Source organism: Narcine bancroftii, chromosome 1, assembly GCF_036971445.1.
Source record: "Narcine bancroftii isolate sNarBan1 chromosome 1, sNarBan1.hap1, whole genome shotgun sequence".
Taxonomy (NCBI): domain Eukaryota; kingdom Metazoa; phylum Chordata; class Chondrichthyes; order Torpediniformes; family Narcinidae; genus Narcine; species Narcine bancroftii.
The window spans coordinates 262,942,376-262,959,547 of NC_091469.1; the positions used below are offsets into that span (position 1 = coordinate 262,942,376).

General features: G+C 42.5%; 1 long non-coding RNA gene across 1 annotated transcript; it reads right to left on the reverse strand.

The window, feature by feature from the left end:
- Positions 1-71: 71 nt before the first annotated feature.
- On the reverse strand, positions 72-8,644 carry LOC138751384 (uncharacterized). Its single transcript, XR_011349885.1, has 4 exons — positions 8,343-8,644; positions 4,907-5,009; positions 2,810-2,918; positions 72-542 (listed from the first exon to the last, which is right to left on the reverse strand). It is a non-coding gene; the product is annotated as an uncharacterized lncRNA (long non-coding RNA).
- Between the last annotated feature and the right edge of the window lie 8,528 nt (positions 8,645-17,172).

Here is a 17,172-nt window from a genome sequence, read left to right on the forward strand (position 1 = left end):
GAGCTTCATGCAGCTGTTCATGTTCTTGAGAGATACTGTGATGGAACACCTTTTGTTGGCTTTGTAAGTAGAAACACAATCACGGCAATACATTGGCCTCATATTGCGTGATTATTCTTATAATCCCCAAAACGTTACCCAACTGATTGGCCTCCATTATGTTTAAATAAGGATCAGGCTTCCCCTTCTTCAATGATGTTGCTTTTCTCTGCTTCTTCTTTCTCTAAATATGCTTCTTCCCCCAGAACTAATTTTGCTCTTTTTCTCCTCATCCAATAATCTGCTCTCTATTTATGTCTGGCTAGGAAATGAGGGTTTGTGTAGAAAGGAAACGGGCTGCCAATTTCTTCAGGCCTTCGTGTGAGAGATTCAAAATTCCTTTATTGTCATGTATTAGTGAAGAACACGTAACAAATGAGAAAATCTTGTCACTTTTGGTTCCCATATACAGTAAAACCCCAGGTATCTTGTACCTATGGGAATTTATAGATGCCAGATAAGTTTATTTTCCAGTGCTTGAGATTTTTTTCTTTCGATGACACCTGCACTAAGAATAAACAGTTTTAAATACAAAAGACAGAAATATGATACTGTAATTACACTGAACAAACTTCAATGAATATATAAACTTTAAAGCATTTAATTTTATTTTCAGTCACATTCTTTGAAAACATTTTGACCATTGCTGGATCCTGCAGCCGCACCCCCCACCCCCCCCTCACCACCACCCCCCCACCTGACTTCTCCACAGAGCCACCCAAAAGATGAAAAATAACATTATAGATCAATAACAGTTCCCCTCCCCCCCACCCACAAACACAGGGTACACACAACCCCCAAGTTTACAGATAGGGCCTCTGACCGGGGCAATTCTTACTAAGCAGGGAAAAGGAGACACTTCATGAAAGTCACTCCAACTGTGAGCGGCATCAACCAGCTCTTCATCCTGGGCGACGCCATTGTGTTTCACACAATTTTATTCAGACAGCCACTACAAGCAAAGCTCTATTTTAATGTTTTAAATTTATTTTCCTTGATTTTTTTAAGCTGTTTACTTGAGGCTGCAGGTTGGTTGAATTCTGGATACCAGGGGTTTTACTGGATTCTCTTTCCATTTTCTAGTTATTTAGACAGACTGCTTCACCAGAGTATCTATGATCTTAGACAGCAAAGCACTCAATGTGGAATTTATCTCATGGCACAAAGTTTCCATCTTGTTAAGAAAATCAAAAGTGCTGCTTGCAACACTTTCATTTTCCATTCTATTTCTTTCTCCAATCTGCCTTGAGTTTGAGACTCCCATTGAGCCTGCGTGTAATCAGTATAGCTTAGGGGTAGCCAACCATTTAATTTTTAATTTAGACATATACACGGTAACTGGCCATTTCGGCCAGGATCCATGTCACCCAATTAACCTTCACCCCCGGTACATGCTCATGGGCCAAAATGGCCTGTTAGCGTGCTGTATGTCTAAATTAAAAGGTTGGCCACCCCTAGGCTATACTGATTACACGCAGGCTCAACGGGAGTCTCAAACTCAAGGCAGATTGGAGAAAGAAATAGAATGGAAAATGAGAGGCCTTGTTATGGATTGCTCCATGTATCCAACAAAAAGACAGTCATAGCTGGGGCCCATGCGGATATCGAGCCTGTGCAATGGATTTTTTAGGTGGAGTGCAGTGTGTGCAGTACTGGCCCCACCCTTTACACCCAGAGTTTATCTGCCATGGCCTAGCATGCTGGGATGATGACAGCCAGGTCCTTGTGTGTGTTACGTCAGAGTGTCCTCCTAGATGGCTGGCATGATGAGGCTAACAAGTCCCTTGTGCTTGGGTTTGAAATCTGAGTTTTTCTTCTCTCAGGCCCAAGGCTAAAGAGCACAGCCTACCCATCCAGTTATGGTCGCCATGATGTAGCAAACTCAGTGAAAATGGGGGACACCGCAAGAAGGTGTTGTTATGGATGCAGTAATGTAGGAGAGTTGAGGGGCCTTGTATGGATTGCTCCATGTAACCAACAAAAAGACAGTCATAGCTGGGGCCCATGCGGATATCTGGAGAAAGTGGGATGAGTCAAAGAAGAAATAGTGAGCATGAGGACAAGTTCTGCCAGGCAGAGGAGGGTGGTGATGGAGGGGGACTGGTTGGTTCTATTGTCCAGAAACCATGAATGGTGACCATTTATGTGACAGCTCCTCAAATATATGTTGAAACCAAATAAATTATTTCTACTGATTCCCCTTTATCCAACATGCCTATTACATCCTACAAGTATTTCAATATAATGGTGAAGCAGTATTATTTTTTCATCAAGCCATGTGATCAAATATGTCTTATAATTTTCTTATGGTCTTCTTGCTTCTTTCCTGGTACATTAAAACCTCTGGTATGCAGCATCTATGGGAATGGTAAATGCCAGATAAGTGAATTTCCCGGTTGCTTGAGATTGCATGTTGCGCGATTGACGAACTAACAGTGAGGCATGCCAATTTTAAACCCGTATCTTTTTTTATCTATTTACTTTCCGTGATTTTTTTTTGCCATTTACTTGAGGCAGCCAGTTGCTTGAATTCTGGATAACAGGGGCTTTATTGTAATAGATTTCAGAATTTCCCAATGGTAACAGTCGGGGTAATTAGCTGGAGGTTTGTCTCTTCTTTCTTATATAGGGGAATTACTTGTGGAGTTTTGAAAATCATGGGGATCTTTGCAGAATCTCAGATCTCTTGAAAGATCACAACCAATATATGCCCCATCCCCAGTGTTAATTTTTAAAAACTCTACAATGAAGAGCATTAGGATAAACAAGCCTGTTTATTTCCATTAGTTTGCCGAGATTCTTTTCTCAGCTGATTGTTTGTTCCACCATTCTGTTTGTACCTGGATTTTCTGCTGCTATTGGGATGTTTGCAGATCTTGCTGAAAACATACACAGAATATTTGATGAGTATCTGCTATTTCCTTAACTTGCATTACTAATACTCCCATCTCTTCGTCAAGGGAAACATGGAAAAAATTGGAACATATTATTGGCAGTCACTGTGGAAATCACAACGCCTCTGTGCATTAACTCTTTGTATCCAAGCAAAATTGCAAACTTTGAGTTCAAGGGGATTACTCCTGTGCTATGCATTTCCCAATAAAATTCTATCATAATATGTACGTGGATGTTGCACTGTTTGTGAATCTCTAGGTCAACTGGTGAAATCATCTCAGTAACACAGGTCAGCATGTTTTTAAGTAAGGAGTAGGTCTAAATGTAGAAAGACATTTTAATTAAGAACCGATGAGATTAAGATGAGTTAACCATTGTCAGTAGTGGCTCTGACGACATAAATCACTGGCCTTATATAATAGGTCTGAGACTGCCTTTCATGGTTTGGTGAGGATGAATATTGAGGGTGCAGAAGAGATATATTCTAATAAAACTGAGGAGGCCAAAATTTGGAGTGTCCAAGATCTAACAGTATTCTGGCAAAAGTGTCTGGCTTATGGATTTCTAACTTCCGTCAGTGCCTTTTGGATCATCAACTACCCTTTTCCTACAGGTTTGTTGCCTTGTGGCCCCTTTCCCAAAAAACATCCTTGGATCCAGACCAGTATCCCTCAGCCACTTGCCAGTTGATTCTCAGATCCAGTGCACTGAACAATATCCACAGTTGTCAGTTTAAAATGTAGGAGAAATTCAACTAAAAACTTCATGGAGTTGCTCAGATTTTCATCAGTGATAATTTACAATTGAAATGAGACAATGGAAGTGTGTTGTTCCAATAAATATTTTGGCTGTTGCCTCTTTGCTCTTCTTCCCTAAACTTTGTTCTTCTTAAATGTATGAAGTATAACATTCTTAGCTCTTATTTAAAAGTTTAGTCATATTGCACTGTAACAACCTAACTGGGCTCTACAAGTCTGTGCCGTCCAAGTTACACCCTATTAACCTACACCCTGGTACATTTTTTTAATGGTGAGGGAAAACTGGAGGCCCCGGAGAAAACCCCTGCGGACACAGGGAGAACGTAGAAATTCCTTACAGAGTGGGATTCAAACCCAGTCCTATCCTGATCGTTGGCACTGTAAAGGCGTGGCGCTAACCGCTACACCAACCGTGCCACCCTTTAAATGGCAAGATATGTTTTAAGTTAATAGCTTCTGCAGCTTAAACAGTTACAAATGTCTTCATCATCATTGTGCGAATTCTTTTGTTACTGCTGCGGCAACTGAACGATAGTTAACCTGCTGTAGTCAATAAGCATTGATGAGAATGGGCAATGAATACTGAAATTGCAGATATTGCTGGCAACCACATGGTTTTCCTGCTTTACTTGACATATCTAGTCAAGCAGAGCACCCTGCCACATCACCATGTGTAGGATGCAACATGAGTAAAGTATTCACAGAACTTTTTTTGTGTTGAACTATGATCTTTCAATGTCAAATCAAAACACTGAAAAGCACAGTAGGGCATATGCAGTCACAGAGATTAGTGACCGAGGACATCAATTGTGTGCTCTGTCACTGCTGTTGACATCTGTGTCCTGTTTGACTTACTTTGGGCTTGCCATGCCATAATTGACAGTTGTTTTGCAAGTCACCGAATTACACCCCTTTTACCTGAGAATGAGGACATTATTAAGTATGCAAATCATTAAGGCAGCGAGTGAGAATCCAAGGAAAATGATTTACACGCGACTTCCATGTTACGGAAAAGCTGTGTTCTGAGAAAACGGCCCAGATCACGATTTTCTGTAACTCCAATGTTTAAGCATAAACGAGTTTCTCGCATCCTCACATAAAAGCTATTTTATCATCAATGATAAATTCACCCACCAAAAACAGGACTTGGGTATGGAAAAGAATGATGCAAAAAAAATACCTTTTGTCAATTTGTATTCTGAGTCATTCCTTACCGTGGGGTATTGAGACTTGGATAGGTTTTCCCACATCAATTGAGTAAGCAGTTGCAGCTTTTCTTGTCCGATAACATGTTCAAGATTCAGTATTCAAAACTCCCTTATTGTCATGTAATGAAAACAGTGAAATATTATGCAGAATTATGCAATATTACATGGAACACTGTTGTCGTAGCAATCATCAAGGACCCACACCACCCAGGACATGCTCTGTTCTCGCTGCTGCCATCAGGAAAGAGGTATAGGTGCCAGAAGGTTCGCACCACCAGGTTCAGGAACAGCTACCTCCCTTCCTCCATCAGTCTCCTCAACAACAAACTCAATCACAGACTCATTTAAGGACTCTGACTTTTGTATTTTATTGATTTTTAAAATTCTCTCTGTATTCCACAGTCAGTTATCTGTTTACAGTTCTTTATCTCTTTACATATATACAAAGGAGGAAAAACCCAACACCCAACCCCAACCAACCAATTTTCCCCTGCAACCACTGCAACCGTGTCTGCCTGTCCCGCATCGGACTTGTCAGCCACAAACGAGCCTGCAGCTGACGTGGACTTTTTACCCCCTCCATAAATCTTCGTCCGCGAAGCTAAGCCAAAGATATACATTGTGTATAATTATTTTGCACTACAAATAAGTGGTAATTCTGCCTTGGCCACAGGAAAAAGAATCTCAGGGTTGTATGTGATGTCATGATATACTCTGACAATAAATCTGAAATCTGAAATTTGATTTTGCCCGCATAAAGCAGACAAATTCACCATCAGCAGAAATTACCTGAGGCACCTGATAGAGTCAGAGAATGAGAAGTAAAAGAGAGTGCCCTCAGAATCACCGAGTGCCCGTGCTGCTGCAGCCCCTGCAGCCAGACAGAGATCAGTCCAAACTGTCAGCAGCCCAAGCTCCAGATCCATGATGTGAAAAGACGCCTCAGAACAGGCTCTGCTCTGCAAGGCATTCTCATGGATTGGGAATGGGTTTAGGGAATAAGGGATGCATAGGAAGTGGATGCAAATCAAAGAAAGAGAATCAAAGAAAGGAGTTGTAAAAGAACCGCTGAGTTGAAGTGGAGTAGAGGTCAAGGGCTTACTTTAATGAGCCGACTATAATTACTGCACCTTCCCTCAGTGCACTGTATCAGAGAGAATGCCTTTCAGATAAAGTGCGCATCAGCATGGCACTCTTAGACATCCATTCACATGCTCTCCACTGGAGAGGGAATGGGAAAGACTGTCCAACACACATCCAAATTTTGTTGCCTCACAGAACTGAGTGATGAAAAATGAAAACTCCATAAAATTATTTGAAGGCGCAGAAGCAGCAGGTGCAGGAATATGGAGTAAAGAACAAACAGCTGGAGGAACTCAGCAGGTCGAGCATCAGAATAAAAAGATTTGTCAGCATTTTGGGACGAAACCCTTCACTGAAAGGCCAACAGTTCTTTTTCTCCCACTGATGCTGTTTGATCCGATAAAGTTTGTTGTTTCTTTTGCATTTTGTGTTTATTCATTTACTTTCTTTGGATACATTCTGCGAGATCGAATCCTATTCTGAATTGGCCACCGTGGCAGAGTGGCCACAGTGCATAGCACCATTGAAATGTTCTGCAGTTATTCACTGGGCCATCTCTGATTGTATCTTCCAAATCTCTATTGAGAGGCAAGGGCTTTGGTTGCATTGCAATTCCACCCCCTGCACATCTCCTCCAAATAGTACACACTCCTGACTGGAAATATCACGCCATTCCTTCATTGATGTTTGGTCTAAATCTTGGAATTCCCTAATCTGCAGCCATGCAGGTGAACCTTCAGCAGAAGGACCAAAGATTTAGGAAGGCACCTCACTATTCCCTTCACCAGCTCGGCTAGGATGGGCACTCATCACAGTAGATGCCTACATTCCTCAAAATAAATTGTAAAAAAAAAAGAGGGGTTTGAGTTATCAAGGTATGAAAGACTTCAGAAAGTCAGTTTATGCATTGTCAGGTTGGGATAATGATTAAATAACACAGATACATTTCTCCACACTCAATTTTCAATCATTAGTAATCATTAAAAAAACGCAGACTCTGATTCTGTATGCAAGGCTGCATTCAATATAACTAAGTTTTGCCACTTATTTTTCATATCACATAATATGTGGCAAACAACTGAGACTCATGGAGTTGTTATTGTCCCCTAATGTATTGTTTGTGTCATGAGTGTTCCAATGGGAACCTTGTTTCTTGGAGGAAGACAGATTTAAGGAGGAAAACAGACTACAAGGGAAGTTTGTAAAAACACAATGCTGGAGAAACACAGCAGGTCGAACAGTGGACTTTATATAGGAAACATGAAGATTCATTACCAACATTTTGGGCCTGAAATGTTGGTTACATTTCTTTATCTTTGCTATGTGAAATACAGTGTTTGACCTGCTGTGTTTCTCCAACATTGCGTTTTTACTTCAATCACAGTGTCTGCAGACCTTCATGCTTTACTATAAGGGGAGCTTGTTATTTTACAGAGGAGGAATCTTTTTAATTGTTCTAACCTTTCCAGTCATAAATTGTAAACACTGGACTTGCCCCTGAACAACCTGTACAAAGATTTAGATGGAAGTGGTGACACACAATATATATAATTCGAATGGACTTGTGCCAGTGGTTTTCAACATCACCACAGCCTCGATCTTTACAAAAATTCCAGCTGCTTACTGCAGATAGCAAAGAGGGCATTACATCAGTGACACCGATCAGTCTGTTGTCCTCAGGTGCATTGAAAACAAAAATGTGGATTTGTATGGCATCTTTAACATCCCAAGGAGCATTGCAGAAGCATTGTCAATGAATGATTGACAGTGAGCCACATAGAGAAATATTTAAGCAGGTGACAGAGCTTGCTCCAGGATAAGCTTTAATTAGGTTACCATTTGAAATTTGTTAGAGCAATCTCTTTCCACTTGCCCTACAAACAACAAGTAAAACTCCAAGCTTTGAAAACCCTAACATTTTTCAAAATAGTCACATTTTCTCAAAGTTTTTGATGACACAAATCTTGTCCTTCCCTATTTCTCCCATGCACAATTCATGAAAGAAAACACAAGGGCAACATTCCAGCCATTTAGATTAATTACTACCTCCCATCACTTCCGGCAATCAAATTAGACTGGTATTTTTTTGTCAGTTGCCTGTATGAGACCAAAGTACTGAATTCCACCCTGTGATTATTCCCCTTTCCATTTGTAGCAGAGATCAGTTACGTTGAAGAGCACACACTTCTCATTCACAAAACATATTTCAGCAGCACTGAACCTAAGACCTGATTGATCGAACTTGCCGTATACGTATTTGATGGCATATAAGACCCCTCCCCATTCAGCAGGGAATATTAAGAATGTTTTTAGTGTATTTACAGGGAAGCAGAATGTTTTTAATTCAGTTCTTACTCACTTTGCTGTGTGGCTTCTCCTTGCCAGGCCACCCAACCCCAGGGCCCAGGGTCCCCACCGGCAACCGGTGGGTGTTGGCAAATGGGTTCCTCTTGCGCTGCTGGCAGGGGCCACCAGGGTCGGGGGAAGTGAGCAGTGGCGGCGGCTCGGAAAGCACAGGCCATCGGAGGGAAGCTGTGGGCCCGCTTCCTGGATCAGGCTTCTTGAAGCTGGGCGAGCAGCCGGTAATCTGGACAGCAGGGAGTCCATCCCCAAGACCGGGGCCAGGTGGCCCCTCCCTCCCTGATACTGAGCTACACAGCAACAATGATCACTGTCGACATCATCACCCCAATTTCAACTTTGCATATAAGACCCGGGGGATACTTTTGAGGCAATTGTTTGGGGAAAAAAATGGGGCTTATATGCTGTCAAATACTGTAACGAAGCAGTTTAATGCATTCTTCAGTATCAGTACCTGCTCAAGAGAAGAGATTAAGAAATTAAAAAAGGAACGAGGTTATGTTTCCATTTTTCTGATTTTCTGCTTACTCTTTCAACTCCACATGTATTCTCAACCACCCTCCCTTGATATATACCTGAGTTAAAAAATATACCACCTAATCACAGCACAAATTGTTGGTTGAATAAAATTGTTATCAATTGAAGTTCTAACATCCATGAAGGTGTCACAGAATAAGGAAAAATAAGTCAGTGGGAAGAAGAAGTGAATGTAATCTGTGATTAAAAACTTTGCAAAATAATCCTTTGTTTGGCAAATATATATATTCAGAAATGTCCCAAGCACTCAGCTCTCAGTAGGTCAAGCAATTTCTTTGAGAGAGAGAAATCACAGTGTTAATGCTTCAGGGCAGAATAATTGGAAAAGAAAGAAATGTAAACGAATAAAAGAGAGTTTATTGTAATAATGTACAGATGTACCAAAATTCTCTGATGCTGTGGTCGCACAAGTACACACCAATAACATGGTATGAGTTAAAAATGACCACAATATACATGAGACAGAAAAAGAGATAAAAATTATTTTTTTTTTATGTGTTGCAAGTGAGGTGGCAGGACAATATGTGGACAAAGGGAATATCTGTGATAGGGTGAGCCAAGGGGTTACAATGGGGATGAGTTACAGCCCTTTTGCCTTTTATGGTTTTCACTACCTTCTCCTTGACAAGCTCATTTAGAGTTGGCAGCAAATAATTTTAGTCTCCTTGGGAAATTTACCTCTCCTATCACAGTGTGAAATAACATGAGGTAACAATTTGGAGACTCTCACACTCCTGTTCCTCCTTCTATCGATTCATTGTCCCCTATCTTTCTTCTGCAATGATTCAGTGAGGGAAGAACACTGCTGCTTTGCTTGGAGCTGATTCAACACAAATTTGGAACAGAAAGAAGTCACTTGGTCCATTAATCCTGTGACGGATGCCAAGGCATATCTGACTGCAGCGGGTCCCAATCTGTGAAAGGAGAAACAAAGCATATAACTGATGCTAAGGACCATAGTACATGGCATCAGGCCCTTCAGCAGGCACAAACATAAAATTCATAAACACTGCAGAGCTCTGGCGGATGAAATGGAAGGACTCCCATTAGGTTCTGGTCAGCAACTGCAGAAATCACTAATGCAAGCCTCACTGTCGGCAGGTATTCTGTTAAGTCTTGTTCAATCTCATTTCTGATCTAGCGATCAAATGAGCACCTCCCAAAGTGAACATGTTTCACATGCTCCACGTGTGCAGTGCCACGAGAAAATGGAGCTTGTGAGTTTCTTATCTACCACCCAGTTTATTTATATCACTCATAGGACCTTACCTACCCAAACGTACACCCACTCAAGATAAGACTACATGGTATTAACGACTGAGAGTTTGGGGTCAGGGTGATGAGGACGTGACAGACTGTCGTTAATTAGGAAAGCGGCAAATGCCTTAGGGTGAGAAGTACAAGACACAAAATTTAGAGGCTTGAAGGACTGAGGTTCATCTGTTCCTGTGGTGCCAAACACATGCAAGAGCAAAGGCCACAACTGCACTCAACAGTCCTGTGCACGTGCTACAGGTAGTGTCTGTACTCCTGCAAATTACTCTCCAGGTGGGGAAATGGTATATGGGTATGAAAGTATATGGGTAGGTGAGAGAGGATAGTATACAGGACCTCACTGAAATAAAAGGAGGGGTGCGATAGGATGATTCTACTGGGAAACAGCATCAACTTAATGGGCTGACAGGTCTCCTTCACCAAGTGACTCACAGGAGGCGAACACAATCAACCAGTGATATGCTTGCCTGCATTTAGCTCAATCAAATTATTACAACCTCCCTCAGTCTTTAGATCAGTGAGTTGAGCAGTTCAGGTCATAGAGGAGGTATGTTTCTGCATGCTCAATATAGTGGAGGAAATGGAAGAATCCATAGTCCATTTGTGGACACAGTAACCCTTCTCTTCTCCACACTCCTGGCCTTTCATTACTTCAAAACGTTTTGGCATCTTTCTTGGGTGCAAAGCAGATGGTCTCACAATGTAGACCTTTGGGTCCACGGAACATATAACGCAAGTGTCTGTGAGTTATAGAGAGGAAACAGTCACCGAGCACCCACACAAATCCCACATTCGTCCAGTTTTTAAAATATTCTCCCGACCTTCTCATCAATGTCACCCATTTCTACCTCTCACCGACATGCTACAGGCAATTTAGAGTCACTTATTAACCTACCAATCCATGCATTCTTTGGGAAGAGGGGTGAAAACTGTAGCACTTGGAAGAAAACAACATTGTGTTCAGGAGAGCATGTAAACACTGCACAGACAGCAGCTGGGGTCAATACCTTCATGATGCATCTTAAAGATTTAGAAGAGAGGATCGACTGTAGTGTACCTGAGCCTGACGACGATACTAACTTGAGTGGAATTACAAATTGTGAAGAGGCTGCAGAGAGATAGAGATAGGTAAATGAATAATCAAGGGTCTGGCTAGGAAATGTGAGGGCTTCCGTTTGAAAAGTAAAATAGATCAGATTATTACCTAAGTGATGAAAGAATGCAGCATGCTGTTGTGCACAGGGATTTCGGAGAGCTTGCGCATAAATCGCAAAAGGCAAGTTTGCAGGTGCAAAAGGTTATCAAAAAGGCAAGTGGAATGTTGGCCTTCATTGCTGGAGAGATTGAATTTAAAAGCAGCGTGTTTCTGTTGGAAATGTAGAAAAGCTGTTGAGTTTATTCCTGGAACACAACCTGCAGTTCTGGACTCCTTACTTGAGAAAAAAATATACTGGTTTTGGAGACAGTGCAGAATAGGTTCACCAGGTTGATTCCAGAGATGAGGGGTAGCCTATGACGAGAGATTATGCTCACTAGAATTCAGAATAATGAGAGGAAATCTTATTGTTTCAATTGGTAGCTGAGACTTGAACTAGGGGACAGAGACTCAAGATTTGGGGAGTAGATTTAGAATGGAGATGAGGAGAATTTGCTTTTCCCAGTGAGTAGTGAATCTGTGGAATTCTCTGCCCAAGGACTAATAGAGGCTGCTTCATTAAATATATTTAAGAGACAGATAGAATTTTGCACAGCGGGTTATGGGGCAAAGGTAGATAAGTGGAGCCAAGTCCATGGCCAGATCAGACATAATCTTAGTGAATGGGAGAGCAGGCTCGACAGTCCAGATGGCCTACTCTTTCTCTTGTTTCATATCTTCTTATGGAAACACATCCTTCCTTGGCATCTTCAAATTCATGCCTGCGTGTTAAAATCTTCTTCAGACAATTCTTCGAACCCAAGATTCTCCCTGTAAATCATACCAAAGCTGCACCGGATGCCACCATAGCAGTCAAAGAGGTGGTGGTTGGCTTTTCCATGTATCGTGTGGCATGTTTTCTCCTGCCATTGTTCCTTCAAGTCCACACAAACAAATTTCTCTCAAGCACCACGTGCGTTTAAATAAAGTTTACCAAAAAAAAGCACCAGGTGCGTCTGGAAAAGTGGGGAGGCTCGCCATGATGTTCTCTTGTATTCCGTGAAGCAGCATATGCCTAGAAAGCTTGTGGGCAAGGGGCTTGGATACTGCTTGCGCAGATGCAGAAATGTGCGACTAAGGGGCCAGTACCAAACAGTACAGGTCCAAGTCACCTTTCAAGACCTGCTGAGCTGCTTCCAGTGAAAGTCGCAGACTGTCCCTCCAGTAACTGATCCAAGTAGAGTCAGATATAGTTGGTGCAGTCTGAGGCATCTTTTATTGCGACTTGAATGTCACATTGTGTTGTCTACAGGGGAGGGGAGGCAGGCGTAATAGCTACTTTTCTACGAAGTCTTCTGCAGGCTTTTCTATTCATTTCCCTCTTTTAGAACAAACAAAATAAAACCACTGATTCACTGCTTCCTGACACAGGAGGACCAAACCTTTTGTTTTGGACTTTTTGTTCACTTTTCTTAAATGTTTGATTTTCATCCACAATCACTTCCACGAGGCAGTTTTCGATGCTTTGTTTGGCCAGTTCTTTAATTTTTCCTGCCACGCACTTTTAATTTCTTTTTATCATATTCCCCTCCCTTGAAATACTCTTTTTTGGGGACTCCCTTTCAGCCTTTATTTGCTGCCGCATTGGTTTTCTTTCATCCGCCCTCCTCCTTTCCCTCTCTCTTAAACACACCCACACAGAGTCAAATGCTGTCACACTTGTTTTTGTCTTGACAATAAAACATTGCAATGGAGGCATAGTTCTGGTGCGGATTCCTTTATTTCAAGCCTTGCACAAAAAAAAATATAGCTCGCTTTGTGGCAGGGTCTAATGGATTATTACACATTACTAATGGATTATTATACATGTTAATCCCCCTCCTCAGACTGATTGCAGCCGCGGTGTTGCGAGCGTCTCGGTTGTTGGCTCGCGCCCCAAGTACACGGAATGCAGAGGAAGAGCGGTGAAAGCACAGAATAGCTGAGGCTTCTTTATACAAGGCAAGCTCAGTGACCTGTGGGGGTCACAGATGGTCCTCCTGGGCTCTGCCAAAGCCAGTCATTTATTATCATTCGAAGCACTAGGCCTTGATCTTTTGTGATCTGAAACTCCAACTGTGCCCATTGCGGCTGCTGAAGCTTGCCTAGCAACCGGCAAACAAGAACAAAGCTCCTATTCCAGTTCAGTGAAAGCCAGATTTGCTTTTGACCCTAAAAATACATTTTCTGTGACAGCCTCGTTTTCCACTGTCTGAAACCCAGGATGGAGCAAAGGGGGAGGGCTGACATCACAGGTAGCAAAGTTCAGTGACATTCAGATTAGATATTGAAGGCCAAGAGTGTATGTTAAATGACTACAAATTCATTGAACTATTTAAACTTGGCCTGTGCCTTAAAAAATAGCTCCCTCCCCTCCTAAATTCCCTGCTTGCTGCTTAATTGCCTACCTTCACTTGGCTGAATATTCTCCAGAGGGAAGACATCATTATTATCCTGATTTTACCCCCATTTCCAGCCACTTCTCTTCTTTTAAATTTCTTAGCAGCAAATGAGACACACATGGAGTAGAATTCTGCGCAGTGGTACCAAACTTCGCAGAAGGCGCGAACTCGGTTCAAATTTGATATTTGGCAGTTGAAGCTTATTTGTCCAAGGCTGCACTGATAAAATGTGCAGCCTCAGAGTCGTGGATGTTGTTTCAATATGCCAGCAAAATCAATGTATGAGGGCAAAATCAATGATCAATGTAGGGGTTCTGTCCCTGGAGAAGTGCAGCCTGATTATCAGCATCCTAATAAAAGCTATGAGAGTATAATTTAGTGACAGCATGTTTCATTCAGTATGCTGATATACTGGATGCTCTACATCACTGATTAAAGTGAGGCACACTTGTTGGAAGCCTCAGTAATGTTCACTTTTCACCTTGAACACCTCATCACTCATCAGTGGAATTAGAAGTTAGCTTTTACAATGATTAATTCCTGTTCCTTCTCCGGACAGAGTTGACGGCAATAGCAATGCAGAGGTGATTGCAATATTCTAGTGGTTCAGCAGACCACTGGAATATCTCTCATGGCACTCAACTGTTGTAACCTGATCCGAGCATTCACTTCCCAAATAACTATTCCCATGTTTCTGCATTTAATGGTGAAGCCAGCAGTACAGGATGAATGTGATGCATGATCAATTACACAAGAGACTGAAGTTATTAGAAACTAAAGGCTTTTACTAGCAAGAGATGGACAGCATCTCTTGCATTGCTGGCTCACACTGAGCAGGACTCGAACTGGGGGCATGACAGCCTTTCCAGGGGATAAAGGGGAGGAGGCACGAGCCGGCCAATGAGAGCAGGGTCGAACATGCAAGGTCATGTCATTGACGTACAATATAGAATGCAAAGGGAGAAGGCAGCACGCAAAAGCGATGACCCAAAGATATTGCACTATCCTTCTTTTAAACCACAGGTCGCCTTCTCTCAGCTTTTACTGGGAACATTCCCAACTCATCCCCACTCAAGTCCCCAATTCCTTTGGGCTCTGGACCACATGGGGTTATATTCCCACACTTCCCCTGAAGAACCAGGCTCCAAGCTGAAGGATGGAAATGAAAAAGCTGTGATGCAGGTCAGCAAATGAGTGTCATTAGGAAAGGTGGATATGGGCTAATGCACTGTGCAGCCTGGTCTTCATCACCTTCATCATCAATAAACTTTTGGTTTTGGCCTCACTGTGCTGTCTTACTCTCCCGACCACCCCCCCCCCCACCTCAGATGTTCTGAGAATTTCACAGGAGTTCACACCCCCAACCCCTCACTGCCCCACTCACAGACACCCCAGTCCCTCATTGGCAACCTGCTGTTCACAGTCTCCCACTGGTTTCCCCTGCTAATCACAAACATCCTAGCCTCTAATTGATCCCCAGCCAATCACATACACCTCATCCTTCACATGACCCAAGTCATTCATAGGTAGCTCTCTCTTCTACTGATCTCCTGCCATTCATGGGCACCCTTTCTCTCTCCTCTAGCTTAAACGTTTGGTTTTCAAATCACTGCTGATTCCGTTCTCTTCTGTTCATTGCTTTGCCTGATCCTCCCTTTGAAAATATGCTTCAAAATGCAGTGATTACTGAGGAATCCCCCCCCAACCCCGACAAAACTTGGCCGTAACCACATTTTTGTAATAAGTGCACTTCACCCCAGTACGCTGCTTGAAGCTTCATCTTGCCAGCTTCTTTTAAAAAAAAACGTCCTTTAGCTTAACTAACAGGATTTGTGTTGCTGCAGCTCCAGTGGATGCACAAATGAATGACTATTAATTTTCTGGCAGAGTCAAATCCACTTGGGCACAACGCACGAGCTGTGGGTTGGAGGGGTGGAGGAGGAGAGGCTTTGGTGGCCACTTCAAAGGCTGTACAATCACCAAGGAGGAGATCCCATCCAGATGGCAAGTGGACTGTTCCTAAACACAAAGCCACATGGACGCATTCCTTCTTTCCACACGCACCATTCGACAAGTGAAAAACAATCACTTGTCTTTGCTTCTGCAGGGATTAGGCTCAGCTAACCCATTGTCCCAGTTCTAGTTGCCTGCCAATGTTGCAAGAACAAAGAACCCTGCAAGAACAAAGAATTTGGAAACTCATTGGGGCTCAGTGTTTTTTTTAAATGACAACATTCCACAAAGTTATATTCAGTGGAGTCGTTTCAGTCAGAGATAAGCAAGTATGCCTGCAGCACCCAAGGCAAAATTGCCATTGAATGTCAGCCTTCTCACCACTAAAACCTTGAAGCAACAGATGATCAATTGATCCAAGCTCAGTATCCTGCATGTCCGATCTTGAATCTGACGCAGCTCATTTTTTTTCCATTAAGAAAGGAGGGCCACAAATCAAAATGCAAATACTGAATGAGTGCTGGAAGTACTTAGAAAGTCAATTATCTTCCTGACGCAGAGCTGTCAACCTTAAATGCTAATTACTTCACTCTCCGCAGATGTTGTCCGACCTGCTGAGTGTTTGTGACTTTTTCTGTTTTTATTTCAGATTTCCAGCACTTGTAGTTTTTTTTTAACTTTCAGATTTCAACTGAACACCCATGTTACCACAGGTCCAAGATTGGTCTCCCACTGTGATGACATATCACCTTGAAGATCTGTACAAAAGAACTGGAATTACATGCCATATAAATGCAGGAGTTAGAGATTTACTGATGATGGTGGTGTGATCACTGCAGGTACTCGGGTGGCTGGAATATTATCGCAGACTTGAGGATAATTTCATTGAGAACCTTCTCCCTGTCCACTGCATTAACAGGGACCTCCCAGTGGCCATCTATTTCAATTCCACACCCTAATTCCCAAACTGACATGTCTGTCCATGTCAAAACACTGCCAAAATGAGGCTACCCACATATTGGAGGAACAACACCTAATATTTCATTAGGACACTCTCCAACCAGATGGCATTAACATCAACTTCTCCCGTTTCTGATAGGCCTTTGCCCATCTCTCTATCTCTCTTTCCCTATCCCTCTGTTTCCTTTCCTTCAGCTCCCCATCCTCTTTCCTCTCCTTTCAGAGAGATAACGTCCTCTCCCTATCACTTCTCATCTATTTTCTCCTGCCATATCCACTGATGACCTCTTGCCTGTTGGGCTGTGCATCTCCCCTGTCTCTTCTTCCCTCCTCTCCTCTCCACCCCCGTCATTTTATTTATGCACCTGCCTCATACCTTGACGAAAGGTTCAGGTGCAAAGCATTGGCTTTGCTTCCTTTGGAGGCTGCATGGCCTGCTGAGTTTCTCCAGCACTTTTGCATATTGCACTACAATCACAGTGTCTGAAGACTTTCCTGTTTAAATATTACCTTCCCCATTTCTATAA